This window comes from Dermacentor andersoni, chromosome 7, assembly GCF_023375885.2.
Source record: "Dermacentor andersoni chromosome 7, qqDerAnde1_hic_scaffold, whole genome shotgun sequence".
Taxonomy (NCBI): Eukaryota; Metazoa; Arthropoda; class Arachnida; order Ixodida; family Ixodidae; genus Dermacentor; species Dermacentor andersoni.
Genome location: NC_092820.1, coordinates 67,795,708 through 67,810,560, shown reverse-complemented (window position 1 = coordinate 67,810,560; position 14,853 = coordinate 67,795,708). Strand labels below are relative to the sequence as shown.

At 44.0% G+C, this 14,853-nt stretch overlaps 1 long non-coding RNA gene across 1 annotated transcript in view; it reads right to left on the bottom strand.

The window, feature by feature from the left end:
* Positions 1-8,126: 8,126 nt before the first annotated feature.
* Positions 8,127-14,853, bottom strand: part of LOC126534351 (uncharacterized) — a 32,654-nt gene continuing 25,927 nt past the window's right edge. The window contains exons 4-5 of the long non-coding RNA XR_011895696.1: positions 14,205-14,291; positions 8,127-8,673 (exon numbers count right to left, since the gene is read on the bottom strand). This is a non-coding gene — a long non-coding RNA (uncharacterized lncRNA). The remainder of the gene's footprint in view (positions 8,674-14,204; positions 14,292-14,853) is intronic.

Here is a 14,853-nt window from a genome sequence, read left to right as displayed (position 1 = left end):
TGCAAAGTACGAAAACATCCGTGACTTCTTAGATTTAGGTGCGCATTGAAGAACCCAAGGTGGTCCAAATTTCAGGCGTCCCCCACTATAGTGTGACTCATAATCAGATCGTGGTTTTGGCACGTAAAATGCCATAATGTAATTTAATTTGCTTCATATGCTTGCTGTTCTCAGGAAGCCTGCAAGGAAACTGAAACATCAGTTTTTTTCTCTCGCAGTTTAGTGCTATGTGCGCTCCTAAATTTTGTCTTTCAGTGCAGTCATTACATTACAGCCTCTTGGAATGCTGGCATATGAAGTTCATTTGTGCGTATGAAGTTGGAACTTAAAGAAGTTTGTGCTATCAGCATATGACCTTTTTGCCCGATTTTCAGTACAGTCTGAAGTGCTGTCCTTGTCAATATGTTTCACTGCCATGAGCACCATCAATGCCTCTGCCTCAGTCGCATGTCATGTACTGTGGGTGCAAGTTTGAGAAGTGTGTGAATAACAAACAATCGCATTTATCTGCTATAGGTTCTGTCGGTAGAGGATAGTGCCAGTTCCAAGTAGTTCCAAGTTTGAAACATCCATGCTGAAGTCGGGAAGCATGAGAACACGATCTAAATAGATGGCCTTTACTTAGTTCTCCTAGGCTTAGTGGGCTACAGTAGCTCATTTATGATGAATTGATGTTGCTTGGTGCCGCTTTGTCGACTTAAACTGCTGCCCTCTATGGTAGCAGTTTTCATGTGACAAGCCTGTTATATGCTGCTGCAACGCAGTTTACATGCTCATTACGATGAACATGCTCAAAATTTTTGGCATTCATTTTATGGTATGTTACTTCAGTGGGCACTGACAGGAGCTTACAAAATGGAATTCCATGAGAACTTTTAGCAGTGTGGCAGCCTAATCCAGTTCTCTTAGTCTCACATTATGTGATCTGCAGATGCACTTTTTGTGGAAGGGATAGAGAGAGAGAGAAAGAAAGACGTTTATTAACAAGTAATGAAAGGCAACCCTTATGCAACTTGTGATGAAGTGCCCATATTACGTGAGTTGTTTCACTGGACAGGTATAGGATCAAGTCGTATATGGCGTTCTGGTAGGGAGAGGTACCTCTTGGAAGGATAATCATTTCGCTTAAGAATTGAGCTCTGTAGCCCAGCAAGGAAGGGCTTTTGCAGTAAGGAGAGGGTAGGGCATTTCGATAGTGGGCTGGGGCTAGCTCATCCGTGTCGCAAGTGCCACAGGTTTGGTCTAGCGGCTTGTCAATCTACAGTTCTTGTAAAGGTTCAGCTTGCAAGCATTTCAGCGCACGGGAAACATAACAGGCCGGTCAATGTGACCAGTGGTTTGCAAGTGCTACTTGCTGCTTTACTGTGCATTGTGAGAAAACAACAAATCTGCTCTGGTTCTTTTGTGTCTCTTGACAATGCATTCAATATCTACAGATGCAGTGTTGCAGCAATTTATATTCTGCTGTTAACTTCAGCATGCACGTCCTCTTTTCCGATTTAGATATTTTGTCAATTCTCAAAAGGAACAATATATTGGCACTTTCTGTGAATGAACATCAGCACCTTTAAATGCACCTAAGGTACTCTTACATGTTATTCTGTTCGCTCACTGCAAAGCACATGATTAGTGAGCTTGTTTCTCTACAGTATTTTTTATCATTGCATTGTAGCATTAAGGTCTAAAACAGTTCAAGTCCTCGAACATTCCTTGTTTGCCTAAACTGAAAAGATAATGTTTTACCTGTTATATGTATTCTGAATGTATGAAATGTTGAATAAACAATGCTGACAAGATCAAACTTTCTGAAGAACTTATTCATGGCCTAGTGGGTGTTTACTGAAAGACATGTATTTACCAAAACAAAGACGTAGCATAGACGGGAAGATCATGGCCTCAAGTCACCGATATTGAAGCGCACCATTCTGTTCTAAAATAGCTCCACTGTTTTATTTGCTAGGGCACGTTGCCGGGTTAGTTGGTTTGTATTCATAATAGACACGGAGCAGTGCGATATGACAGGGACGAAGATTAAGAAGTGACATACACTGCTATTGTGGTGTGTATGCGTCTTCCTAATCTTCGTCCTTGTCGTATTGCACTTTCTCACAAAAGATGTGGTAAATAATTTCAAACTGCACAGAACCTGAAGTGAGATTGTGGTGGAACTTAAGACCATAATTTATAGTGATGGAATCGAACACATTGTTTGTGGTTCATATAGGAATTGCCAAGTTTACATCGCCAGGAAAAGTAGTGAGAAATGGGATTTTGTGACACTTCACAGTGAAACAGTGCTAGGGCTGGATTCTTGCCACGTGACTTCTATTGTCGGGATATTATTTTAAGTGGTATTCCTTATATTTTTAGGGGTTTGTGTTTTATTCCATGCATACTGTCATATAAAAGAAATTCGTGCTTAGAAGCTGTGCCGCCTCTGTGGCAGCGAATGCAATGGTAAAACTGGCATCCCTCGCATAGAGATGTGCATTAAGCTGTTTCGCAGATTCTTATAAATGTAAGTTCTTAAGCGCAGTAAGGCTAAAATTCTTTGCTCCAGGTAGCTTAAGTTGTCAAGAGACGATATGCTTCTGCATGGCAACATGCTGAACTGTGCGTCACTTGTCAAAGTACAGTTCACTGTAGTAAAAGCATCATTTTGCATTTGAAAATGTAGCTTTTTTGTTAGAGGATACATGGCTTGACTTGTATATGACCAAAGCATATGGACAGGAAACCATGAAGACACATCAATGTTACTATTGCAGAAATAGTTGAATAGTTCAACGAACATGAACCGCATAAGCATTGACTTGATAAATAATATTATTTCTTATGGCTAAGGTCGCTCTAGTCTGCTTCCCATAAATGCTGGTGTAAATTGCCATGGCATTTGCCTATCATTGTTTCCAGCATAGGAAACAGACATGGTTGCGATTACATATTGAAAAATTCTGCTTAAATATGTTCAATGTTCGTGTCACCTTTGCAGTATTGAAGAGTCTTGACCTGAAAAGCCTGAACTATTAATGCATTTAAAAAGATGGGTACGACAAAGCTAGGTTGTTGGTATCTTTAATGACTGAGCACAATGGGCTCTAGCACAATTTAGTTTGAATAAGCACAAGGCAATGCACCCTCTTGTAGCAGTAGTCCTGATACAGAACACTACTGGTGATTTGTGATTAATTGGGAGACCTTTAGCATCTGCTCGGTCACCTCGTGTGCAGCAGTGTTTTGCAATTGTAGCTGTTCATTATAGTACATTGAACCGCATTACTTAAGTGCTATGACTATACCCAACTTGGTGCTGACCCCATTTGATGAGGTCAAAGAAGATGTGGGGTCGAAGTGTGTTTGTTGAGGGTTCGACCAAAAGGCATGCATGGACACGTTAACATATGTACCGCATAATACTGCTGAGTGAAGGGATTACGGTCACTGACCAAGTCTGATGAATAATCTGACGTTTCGGAACCGCGTACGGGTTCCTTGTTCACAAAAAGTCGGAACATCATTCTACATAAAAAAAATAGAACTACGTGGTGCAGATTTATTTACATCCATCGGAAAATTAAAAACGTGCAATTTTATTCATAACATAATTATGCTTAATATTCCAATGTATGGCTTCCAGATTTATTCACAACTAAATGAAAATTGAGCTTCATATTCCAGCATATAAAAATGCTACTGTAGACTTTTCAGTTTATTATGCTTAAATTGACATTTAAAGCAGTCGAACTTGGTGTATCAAAAGTAAGTTGCTTTTACCCAGATATACTGTCACTTTTCATGCCCAGTATGTTGCTTGCTGCTACACACTGTCACATATCACGGCCACCACTGCTTAAAGTACACCCACCATTGTTGTTTTCGACCCACTATCTGGCTCTAGCTATTTCCCAGCATAGCAAACTGCAGCCCACCATCCTTCACACTATACCCGTCTACTGCCCATTCCTTCCCAGCATGCCTGCAATGGTGGGCACAGCCTCCCAGCATAGTAGAACGTTACCCACCAACCTTTACACTACACCCACCATACTGTTTGCTGCTTCCCAGCATCTCATCTAGCAATATCTATATCTATATCAGGTTTACCTCATCCCAACGATATCGATGACTTATCTATCGACCTTTCGCAGTTTCGTTGCTTGTGGCATCTTCTAGGTGGATGACTACTCTGTTGGCGATTGATCGGAGCTAAGTGCACTACTCTAACTGGAGGCTACCCACTATGACAGCTGTCGGAGTATCGCAGCGGAGGAGGGTGACTAGATGTTTAGTCACCTCTGTGAAGCCAATCAGTATTACTTAGGGTGGGCACTTCGCAGGGACTCATTCACTTCTGTAGTGATCAGTCCAGGGCACCAGTCGAAGTGACAGCGCTGCTGGAAGTGAAACACTGAAAATCCTCTGGGCGATGAATCAGGCCTGCAGGGCAGAACGTCGGAGCTGCGACTTCAACGCGGCACTTACCTGCTCCTTCCTTTGTTAGGCATTAATCTCTAACCACTTAGGTTCATGTCTTCCACTATGCATGCTTATGCGACAGATCGCATCAGTGTTACGCATGTTACTTATATTTTACCTAATATCTGTTTTTGCTCCCAACACAATCCACAACACTCAGGACTTGAGTGAGGATTCTTTCTTGGTTTCTCCTTCAGCGTGTAGTCCTGGTTACAAATATCTGCCTTTCGGCACGCCAGGCGACAGCCCACAGCTCCTCCCACTATGCAGCTCAAACGGATTCCACAGCGAACAAGTTCATCTACTCTTTTGAACTGTTCGTTGCATACCGTGTTGTTCACACGGACATCTTTGCGCGTCTTAATTTACAGTTTTGGTATACTATACTACCAGAGGCGACAGCTCGTTTGTCGATGTCGCGATATGCATAGTTCGTATGATGCATACTCGAATCGGTATGTTCAGACAAATTCTTTAACTTACTAATCGCTTGCGCGCTGGGCTTTCAGACACCACTGCCTTTCCTGTTCAATACGTCATGTCATAACCTGCCAAAACGGAGGCCCATGATCTACTCGGACAATAGTCCTCTTCCACGGCAACTGTTGATCCTCGCTGTCTGTTCCCCAAGATCTGTCTGTTAGGGCGGAACTCATCTCACGATGAATGTCAGCGTTTATGCGATTAGTTTCGAAACAATGTACCGACACACCGTAATGCAACTACGGAAATGCGTTAAGTAGGAGGCGTTTATGATGCCAGACTCCAGGCGTCGCCGTGTAGCGTTGCCGCCGCGAAATCCGCACGATGCACGTGTGCAAATATATATTCAGACAAGGTTGTGTGAATATAAATGTTTCGAATTCGATTCCGCCCTTAATGGGAGAACTATAAAGAACTTTTTAAAGGCCGTTAGTATTCTTATGTAGTTCACGCACGTTCCTGGGGCTGTCTGTCTGTCATTCTACCTACCGATTTATTTAACCGTTTACCCGCAAGCCTGTTTGTATGGGCAGTCCAATGCCGATTGGGTAGCGCATCGGGCGTCTGTGCTCAGCGAAGAGGGTTGAATACCATGCGGCGGACCTCTTCAACGAACCTCTTTGATACTGACTTGAGGGACTGGTCATGCACCAGTGGGAATCTGCCGATATTAAGTGAACGTCCTTGACGGCAACTTATGTGACTAGGTAATTTGCACTGGAAATCTACTGCTACAAAATGACAAAACAGATCCTTTTAACTTCGGCGATGCTCCGTAATATCGAACATGCCTCGTCCGCGCACTCCATGATGGTGCCGCTAGGTGGCGCGGCGCGTGCACTCGGAAGTATGAGAGAGGAAGCCCATTGCATTCCAACCAGCCGAATGAATCATTAAAAACATTTTTAAATCGCTTACATGGTGGGAATGATCAAACCAACTTCACAGGGGTTCCTCAACGACAGCATCTCAACGACAGCTGTAGCTAACTGCGCCACACATGCACGTGATATGCGCCGCTTTTCGATTAACACATTTCACGCCAACGCTTTTGCGAGCTGTGCCACGAATGCACTGAGCATATGCCGCGCGGTGTGCGGTCATCGAGTGAACAATCCTCAGCATTCGCACGCACCGGCGCACCTCTCGTCTCGAAGACCTCGCCTCGACTTCTCGGCAGCGTCACTAGATGGCGCAGCGAGGCAAAAACAAAGCTCCAGAGACTCACCCAGCTGGAGCATGGTGCGTTTTGCAGCGGTCTCACGTACCTGCCTGCCATGCATTTCGAAGGCCACGCGCAAGCTTCACGGCGGTGCCACTAGGTGGCGCAGAGTGTTCACACGGACGCTCGCAAGAAAAGTCCCGTTGAAGTGCACAACCTATACATAAGGCGTTTCGACTGTGGTAACACGTGTGTCGCTATAGTATCGCTAAACGCATTACCATACAAAGTTATCAGCAGATGGGTGCTGTCGATATTTTTTTTCTCACGCAAGAGGTGTGCGATATCCAGTGGCAGACACCCAGTGATCCATGTTGGCGTTGAATAGGTTCAATTAAGAGCTTTTGATATCCTGTGTCGCATACTCAGTGGCAGAAGTTGGTACTCCGACATTTAGTTTCCAAAACGGCTCGAGAAGTAGAGAAGTCCGACGCTCTGCCCATTAGACTAGCGACAAATCTACAATTAATCATTGTCCCCGCATTTCTCTTCAGCATCACCCAACTCTATCTCACTGCCAGGAATGAGAGTCATCAATGGGAGCAACGATTTATTTCCATTGCCTTTCCCTCCAATGCAGAACTTGGACGTCTACATGGCAATGACGTTTCCACCCTGACACCCAACTAAATTCCCATTTTCTTCCGCCGGATGATGAATAGTTTAGAGCAGAAACACTCATCAAAACCTAATGAAGACGATTTAAAAGCTAGCCTATTCTATTGAAGGTTACGGTATAGAGCATTCAGGGCTTGCAAAGATTCTCGTGAGAACCTTTGTGGCTTAGTTGGCCCTTTATTCAAGTTTTTCTTAACTTCGATGGCAGTTTCCTAGTGAGTATTTCTTGTATCATTGGCGAGAACATTGAGTTTAATTAGGAAAAGTCTGACATCGCTCTTCTGTTGCCCGACTGTTCGTTGTAGCTTTTCGTTTCACATTTATGCCCGGCACCACACAAGGCGTTCAATGATGATATTTTCTGCTTGGAATCGTTCAGCATTGTTCTTTCTCTTCCTTAGAAGTGTAGACATACGACTGCAACATATCTTTTGGCCTGAGATCTAGCGCAGCATCGACCGCTTGCTGTGTCTCCGGCGAAAACTGAAGGACTCGTATACTTTGTTTAGCGCAAAACAACAGACACAAGAAAGACGTCAGGACAAGGCGCTAAACAAAGTATTCATGAATTCGCACCAACTAGCCCGCCAACGCATTGTGCTGAAGGACTTGTGTTTTGCAGAAAACACAATTGATACTTTTAAAATATAATATTGCGTTATTTACAGCGACAGCCACTGATTACCAAAGTGGTTCTACAGTCTGCGGCGAGTTTGGAAAAGCTCATGGCAGCCACACTCAGAAATTATTTAAAAGAACGACGCTGCTTTTGATGTATTGCAACGTGCATTGGCTGCACGTTAAAAAAAAAAAAACCTGGCGGACAGAATTATTCCGGAGTACCCCTACGGTGGGCCTCATAATCATGTCAAGGTTTTCGCACTTGGAGCCCCAGAATTTCATTTCTCCCTTGTAGAGGCTTCCAGCTATGGAGAGGATGCGAAGGAGGCCCTAGCATGTGCCATCCTAAAAGCAACTTCAATGACGGTATCACTATGTCATTACGTATCACTCGATTTTGCGAAAAGAGTGCTGTTAGAGGAGGGAATGGTTAGGCTGGACCGCAAATAAACGATAACACATCGACTAGCAAAATACTACTAGCATTTAAAACCTTCTTATTTACTTACTATGCGCAGTGTTACATAGCGCAAGCAAGGCGCATCACCGAACAGCTGAGAGGAAAACTTTTGATGGTTAGCAAATCTGATAGCTAAACATAGCAACAGTACATGGAACACAACGAATTGAAAGAATGGGGAAGACGTTGTCCATTCGTTCCGTTCGTGATGTCCCATTCGTGAAAGAAACGAAAAAAAGGCATTGATGAAAAGAAGCTTCAGCTTTTAATTACTCTTGTACCTTGGAGTATTTTTTTCGTATTGCCCTTCAATTATGCAGTAAACTAAGGAAATAGCTTATACAAAAACAGTATAACGAGCAAGGTTGGCAGAGCCGTGAAACCACGCTGAAATTTGCAGAAAGAAAAGCAATAGAACATAAACCGCTTTAAAAAAAGGGAAATAAGAAATTGTTTCGATGGCGCACAAAATACTACATAACGTACGCGGTAACGCGCAAGCCAGAAACGAAAGCGAAAAAAAATGAAAAGTCATAATAATCCCAAAAACTTTAGTCCCAGGCTCCTGTTTTCTTATGCATACTAAAACGTAATGGTTATGTCGGTTAACATCCACTTTTAAGTGATTTAAGTATTGCTTGACATGAAGAATTATAGAGTGTCCTATTCTTAATATCCGGGTACGGAGGCTTGCTTTGGTAGTACTTAACCGCTTGAAGAAAATATTGGAAGCAGATAGTATGGCGTCCCGTTTCTATCGAAGAATTCTTCACTCGTAGGTCAAGTCTGATGACTGCAAAAGAAAAAAATACTACAGTGAGAACTTTCGCTGAGAATTGACTTCTATACACTTGCCAGCAAATGAAGTTAGCATACAAACAGTTCATCTTGCGACTATCGTGAAGAACGTTTGAAATGATATTGAACGGGCAACAGAGCAGAAAGTTCGGCCATCTCTATAAATGTCATTGAACCGAGAGCTCGTGTACGTGTGCCCGCTGCCCTTCTCGCCCTTTCTTTGCACGCTTTTGGTGCAATTTGCATCTACTTTTTATTTTAAAGCATTGCACAGAGTCAGTTTAAAATTTTCATGGAGATCCGAAACCCCTCTTAAACGTTGGTATCGTTGCAATATAAACATTAAAAAAATGTAGCATCGTAACAATTACTGATAGAAAGTACCGCTTCCTTGCTGGCGCCCTTTTGGCGCTGAAGTGGGACAGGCCTTTGTTTATCAGACGGACCCACCTCGCACTCACGTGACCTTTGGACAGTTGTGGACGACGAGAACTAGTGTTCCCCCATTGCTCAACAAGTGGGTACTTTGCACAGGTATAAGGTGAATAACGAAACGAGCTGTTTCATGTTTTCGATGATACCTGATAGACGACAAGCTTAAGTGTGCTACAACCGTGCGAAATCATACGTAGGGCTCATCCGTCTTGATTTTTGTTGGCACTAAACTCTGCACTTTTCTCAGTTTCTTTTTTTTTCCTTGCGTTAGTTTTTAGATGTATTTTCGTAGATGACACTTTACCGTTTCTTAAGAAGCATAATTTTTTTGCTGTGAACTTACCATTATTCGTTCGTTCGGCAAATGTCTGGCTCACTGATTTCGTTGAGGTAGAAACGTATTCTATGACGGCACATCCAACCTTTGAGCGCTGTAGGTGTATGCTTAACGTTGTATGCAGTCACTCAGCACTAGAGGGCGTGCTATGTACCCGGGACTACAGAACACGTGTTGTACAGTGCTCACGGAATGAAATAGGACACGGAGCATTTAATAGAGCCCTACATATGTGCAAAGTACGCGAGAGCACCATGTCATGTCGCTAGGAATTTGGTCACCAAACGTGACGACGACTCCGGTGTACGCGTTCGCGCCAAAATTACGTCGACGTGACACGAACTGCAGCCGGTTGAAACGAAAGTATGCGCACTACTTAGCCCTAAATTGACGCGTTTCATTCCGTGAGCACTGTACATGTGAACCTGCTATGATGTCGAAAGGGAAAAACTGCAGAACTTTTGTTAACGTTCATGAAAAACTAACGGGGTCACAGACATCCAACACTGGCACTGTGAGATTTTAAAAATTTATTTATCCGCCAATAAGCTTCTGTGTCATGTTGCATAGAATTCTAGTGCCTAATTGCTTAGCGCAGTAAAAGAGAGAGAAAGAAATCAAGGAGAGTAAAGGCAGGGAGGTCAACCAGACGCGCGTCTGGTTCACTACCCTAAGCTGCATAAGTTGGAGTTCTTTATGCTATCCCGGTGCGACTGTAATGTGACAGCGACATGAGCTCAGGTGATGCGATTGGGACCCAATAATATTCACGACCTACCAATTCTACTTCCTTTGCATTTTGATCATGTTCTTTTCCTGCTCATCTACTTTGCACGTGTATTTTTTTCGCACATTGCTTGTATCTTCGGTCGTCTGTGTTTCTCTTCCTCTCTTTGGTGTGCCAGTAACACAAAGGTTACGTGCCGAACGCGCAAGTAAAGATAATTTCATTGATGCTCTTCCCTATGTCTGTCTAACTCAAAACTCATGGCAACTATTTGAATGTCTTTCTTCACAATACTTCTGCTGATCATGATGTCACCACGGTGTCTGAACTGCGATGCTTTATGTGTGCTGTTGCCAAAGCCGCCAAGCCTTCAGCAGGAAATTATTCTTCCGAAATGCTTTTTGCTTAGCCCAGAGCTGTTTCGCGTCGGAACTCAACTGCAAACGTTCGCGCAACATATCCGACGCAAGTGCACTTGAAGTGTGAAGCAGAAAATAAGATGGACGAAAGGATAGACACGCACACTCCTACACTAATTGTGAAAGTGTATCAGCTAGCCTACTCCCAAGACTTGCCGAACGTGTAGCAATTTCTTCCCGGGAAAATGCATGTGAATTGCCTATTTCCAATTTAGTAGATGTGCGCATCATTACTCCTTTGTCGTTGCGGAGCATAGTAAAGCTCGCTAATGCTGCAGAGGCCCGCCTGCGTTTTCCTGGAGTTTCCTATGGCTGATGTCATTTGATGGCGTTGATTCTTGTTTCTTTCTATTAAGGCCGAAACTTAGACGGTTTATGGGACAACAAATGTGTTGCCAAAATTTGACTGTCTGGCATTATGCCACTATAGCTGGTGGCCAAATCCTTCACCTTTAGTGGGAGCCGAAACCATCATCTTTGGCACCCGCCGTGATTGCTCAGTGGCTATGGTGTTGGGCTGCTGAGCCCGAGATCGTGGGATCGAATCCCGGCCATGGCGGCCTCATTTCGATGGGGGCGAAATGCGAAAACACCCGTGTACTTAGATTTAGGTGGACGTTAAAGATCCCCAGGTGGTCGAAATTTCCGGAGTCCTCCACTACGGTGTGCCTCATAATCAGAAAGTGGTTTTGGCACGTAAAACCCCATAATTAAAAAAAATATCTTTGGCGTTAGTTACGGCAAGTTCATTAAGATATACTTAATTAGGACACTCGAACTCACGACCTTTGGTGGAAGTCAAACCCAAGACCTTCGGTGTTAATTGAGATGAAGTTATTTTGAGGGACAGCTCATTAACAGAGTTAATTAGGGCACTCGTACTACTCGCACCCGTACGAGTTAATTAGGGCATTCGTAGTCAAATGGTAGACCTCTGATGGGAGTCGAAACACCTTGGGCATACGGGCAAACCGGCCATATCTCCAAGTTGGATTTCAATTGGTATCGTGAATGTCAAGAGTCGAACCCACACCTTTCGTGTTAATTAAGGAGAAGTTATTTAAGATAGAGCTTATTAGGATGAAGTTTATGAAGGCACTCGAACCCACGACCTCTGGTGGGAGGCAAACCCTCGACCTTTGTGGGAGTCCAACCCACTTGGAGATATGGGTGAACTGGCGATATGTGCAAGCTGGACTTCAGTTGACATGGTGAAGGTCGAGAGTCGAACCCACGATATTTGGTGTTGATTAACGGGAAGTTGATTAAGGCACTGGAACCTACGATCCAAGATGGAGATGTGGGTGAACCGGTGAGACCTCCATGTTCGATTACAACTAACATCGTGAAGGTCGACACTCTAACCCACGACACTTACTATTATTTTAAGCAGAAAATAAATAATGAGCACTGTTAATTAAAGTATAGGTGATTAAGTCATTAGAACCCACAATCTTTGGTGGGAGTCGAATCCGGCAGATTTGGTGCTAATTATGGCAAAACAATTAAGGTAAAGTTAGTTTAGGCAGTCGAACCTACGTCTTGGGTGGGAGAAAACAAGTAACAAGAAGCAACAGCGCATTCTAATCAAACTGTTAAGTAATGTAATGAACCTGCCGTGAGCGCGCTCGCTTTGGACTTGACCTCCTTTAGCGCATGCTAAAGTGACTGTCAACTTTTTTCTATGTATATTAGTGCGCTCTTTCTTATGAAATTTTAAGTTTTACATTAACACCAGCCCTGAAGCTGCCTCTGCGTAGAAACAGACTTTCTTGTTCCGAGGCATCTCGGTTATCGACGAGACGGTGGCGTCATGTTGCTTTTTGAAGACTTTATGTCTTGCTGACGTCACACGGGTATGGCGTAACTGGTAACGGAGTATGTCCAACCACGTACACTGAAAAACAGCACTTGCACAATTCTGTGGCGAGTCACAAGATGTATGACAATGCAAGTTTCAATAAGAGAATATGTGGGTATTAGTATTAGGGTAGGTGAAATTACCAGTAGGGTCGTAATTAGCGTCAGTGCAGTAAAAGAGTGACCACATGGCATTATACTGCTCTAAAGGGTGCCCCACAGCATACAGGTTTCTTGCAGTCGTGGCCGAGTGGTTAAAACGATGGAGTTGAACCGCATACGGTGAACATACCACTGCGGCAAAGCCACCGTACCGTACACTTTCGAGAAATTAGCAATTGCAGTTGGTGTAAGCAGAGCACGCTTGAGGCAATGGTGTCTGCAAGGCGGCCTCGACAGTGCCCACACGATGATATTATTATTATTCGCAGAGTAAGTAAAACTAACGATAGGGTCATAATCCACGACAATATTATCGAAAATTATCCACATTGGACTGTAGACTGCACATCTCCGCGATCGCTTCACGTGGTCTCTGAAACGACCAAATAAGTGTCGACGCTAAGTGAGAGGATGTCTTCGTAATTGCGTGTGAAGTACGACACAAATGACATAAGAAATTAGTGAATAATGAAGACGAAAAATCGAGAGGAATGGGCAAAATACAGTGATAAAAGTTACAAAGGCCCTTTAGACTCCTTATGTGCATTGAATGCGAAACCCGTATGACTCTTCCGCGCGATACTCGTGACTTGGTGATGTGTTCGAATTGGGCAAAGTAAATTTTGGGGGTGGGCCACCCTAATTTTGCCGTGGACCAGGTTAATTTTGGGAGTGTGCGAGATCGTTTTTGAACGGGGGTGAACGCAATTTTGGAATTGGGCAGAGTCAATTTTTCGTGGGCGTGGGCCGTGGTTGTTGATCCTGGCAATCCGCACTCCGAGCCGCAGCAGGCGCAGCGACGGGAACATGACGTCATCACTCGATCACGTGGATTTTGGTAGAGTCGAATGTTAACGCCAGACGCCGGATTTTCCGCTTCATGGGGCATATAAGGCTGTCGCATTATAATCTACGCCTATTACCCGATTAATTTTTACCGTCGTGTACGTCGACGTTATCTTCTTTAGCTTCAGCACAGGGTTGGCTCTTCCGATTAGTTAATTCACAAAGCTCACGAGTCCCGGTGTCATCATCGCGAGCGACAATTCAACGTCTTCGGCTGTCGCAATCCGTAGCCAGTAGTGCGCAATCTCTAACGCGCTGCACACACCAAAACTACTCGGCGCAGTGGCTTTATATTTTGCGTAAGCACTTATATCTTTGCACTAATTGTAAAAATCAGAAGAATATGAATTATAAGAATCGCCGCGTAAATTGTGAAAGCTGGTTGTAAACCGGTATTACGTTCAAACACTTGCTCAGTGACATGGCGTCACTGACGCATCTATTTCACGGTACCGAGAGCACTTATCCGCAGAACTACATGAGTTTGTTGCAAAGCTTCGGTGGCACGTTAGTTACACCTCGCTGCTGCCGCTCTTCCTAAGACAAAACCCGTTACATTCCTTGAACACTCCTCAGGCATCACTCCTCTGGTCTCTGCTCCACGCCAGTTTCGTCGCACGCTTGCGACTTTTGGTTCATCAAGATCCTATTGCGGTTACATTTCTGCACAAAGTGATCGAATAGAGTAAAGAGAACAGATTAGGGTGTTAGCAAAGCCACAAATTTGCTATAATACCTACCTTCGGGATGATGGAAAAACTTAATGACACCACAGCTGCTATCGGGACTTTCGTACAGCAAGTCCTCCTTGGCATATAGCGTGTTATCTGGAATAACGACCAAAATAGAGCACATTGATGACTACGCAATCTTCTCGCAATGCTTATTCATGAATTGGCTCTTCTCAGAGGGACGCATAAGAAAAAGCACTGGAGCACTGCACAATACACAGGAATATACCACGCATGACAGAAATTGATTTTCAGTTCTTCACGAGCGGGAAAATGCGACAAACAATTGCACTGACCTTGAAAATCACCAGTACTGGAGAAATCAGTAATTAAAGAAGGTCTCAGCATGCTCTGGCGCATAACTTAGCTGTAAAAAGCCATTGCTGTAGAAGGCCTGCTTGGGTTGACCAGAGGTGAGGGAAAATATTTTGCAGCGCTGTATTATTATTGTGACGAGAAATTAAAAGGGTCCTGAACCACCATTCGGGCTTGGCGAAAAGCACACTTCGCGGATAGCATAGGTTGATGTCAACATCTCAGCCAAATTTTCCAGTCATTCGCGCCGCGTGGAGCTCGCAAGCGGAACACGAAGTCGCCTTTTAGGGCCCAGCTCTTATTCGCCCGTTCCTGCCTTTCGCGTCGGCGTCGTCCCTCGGCG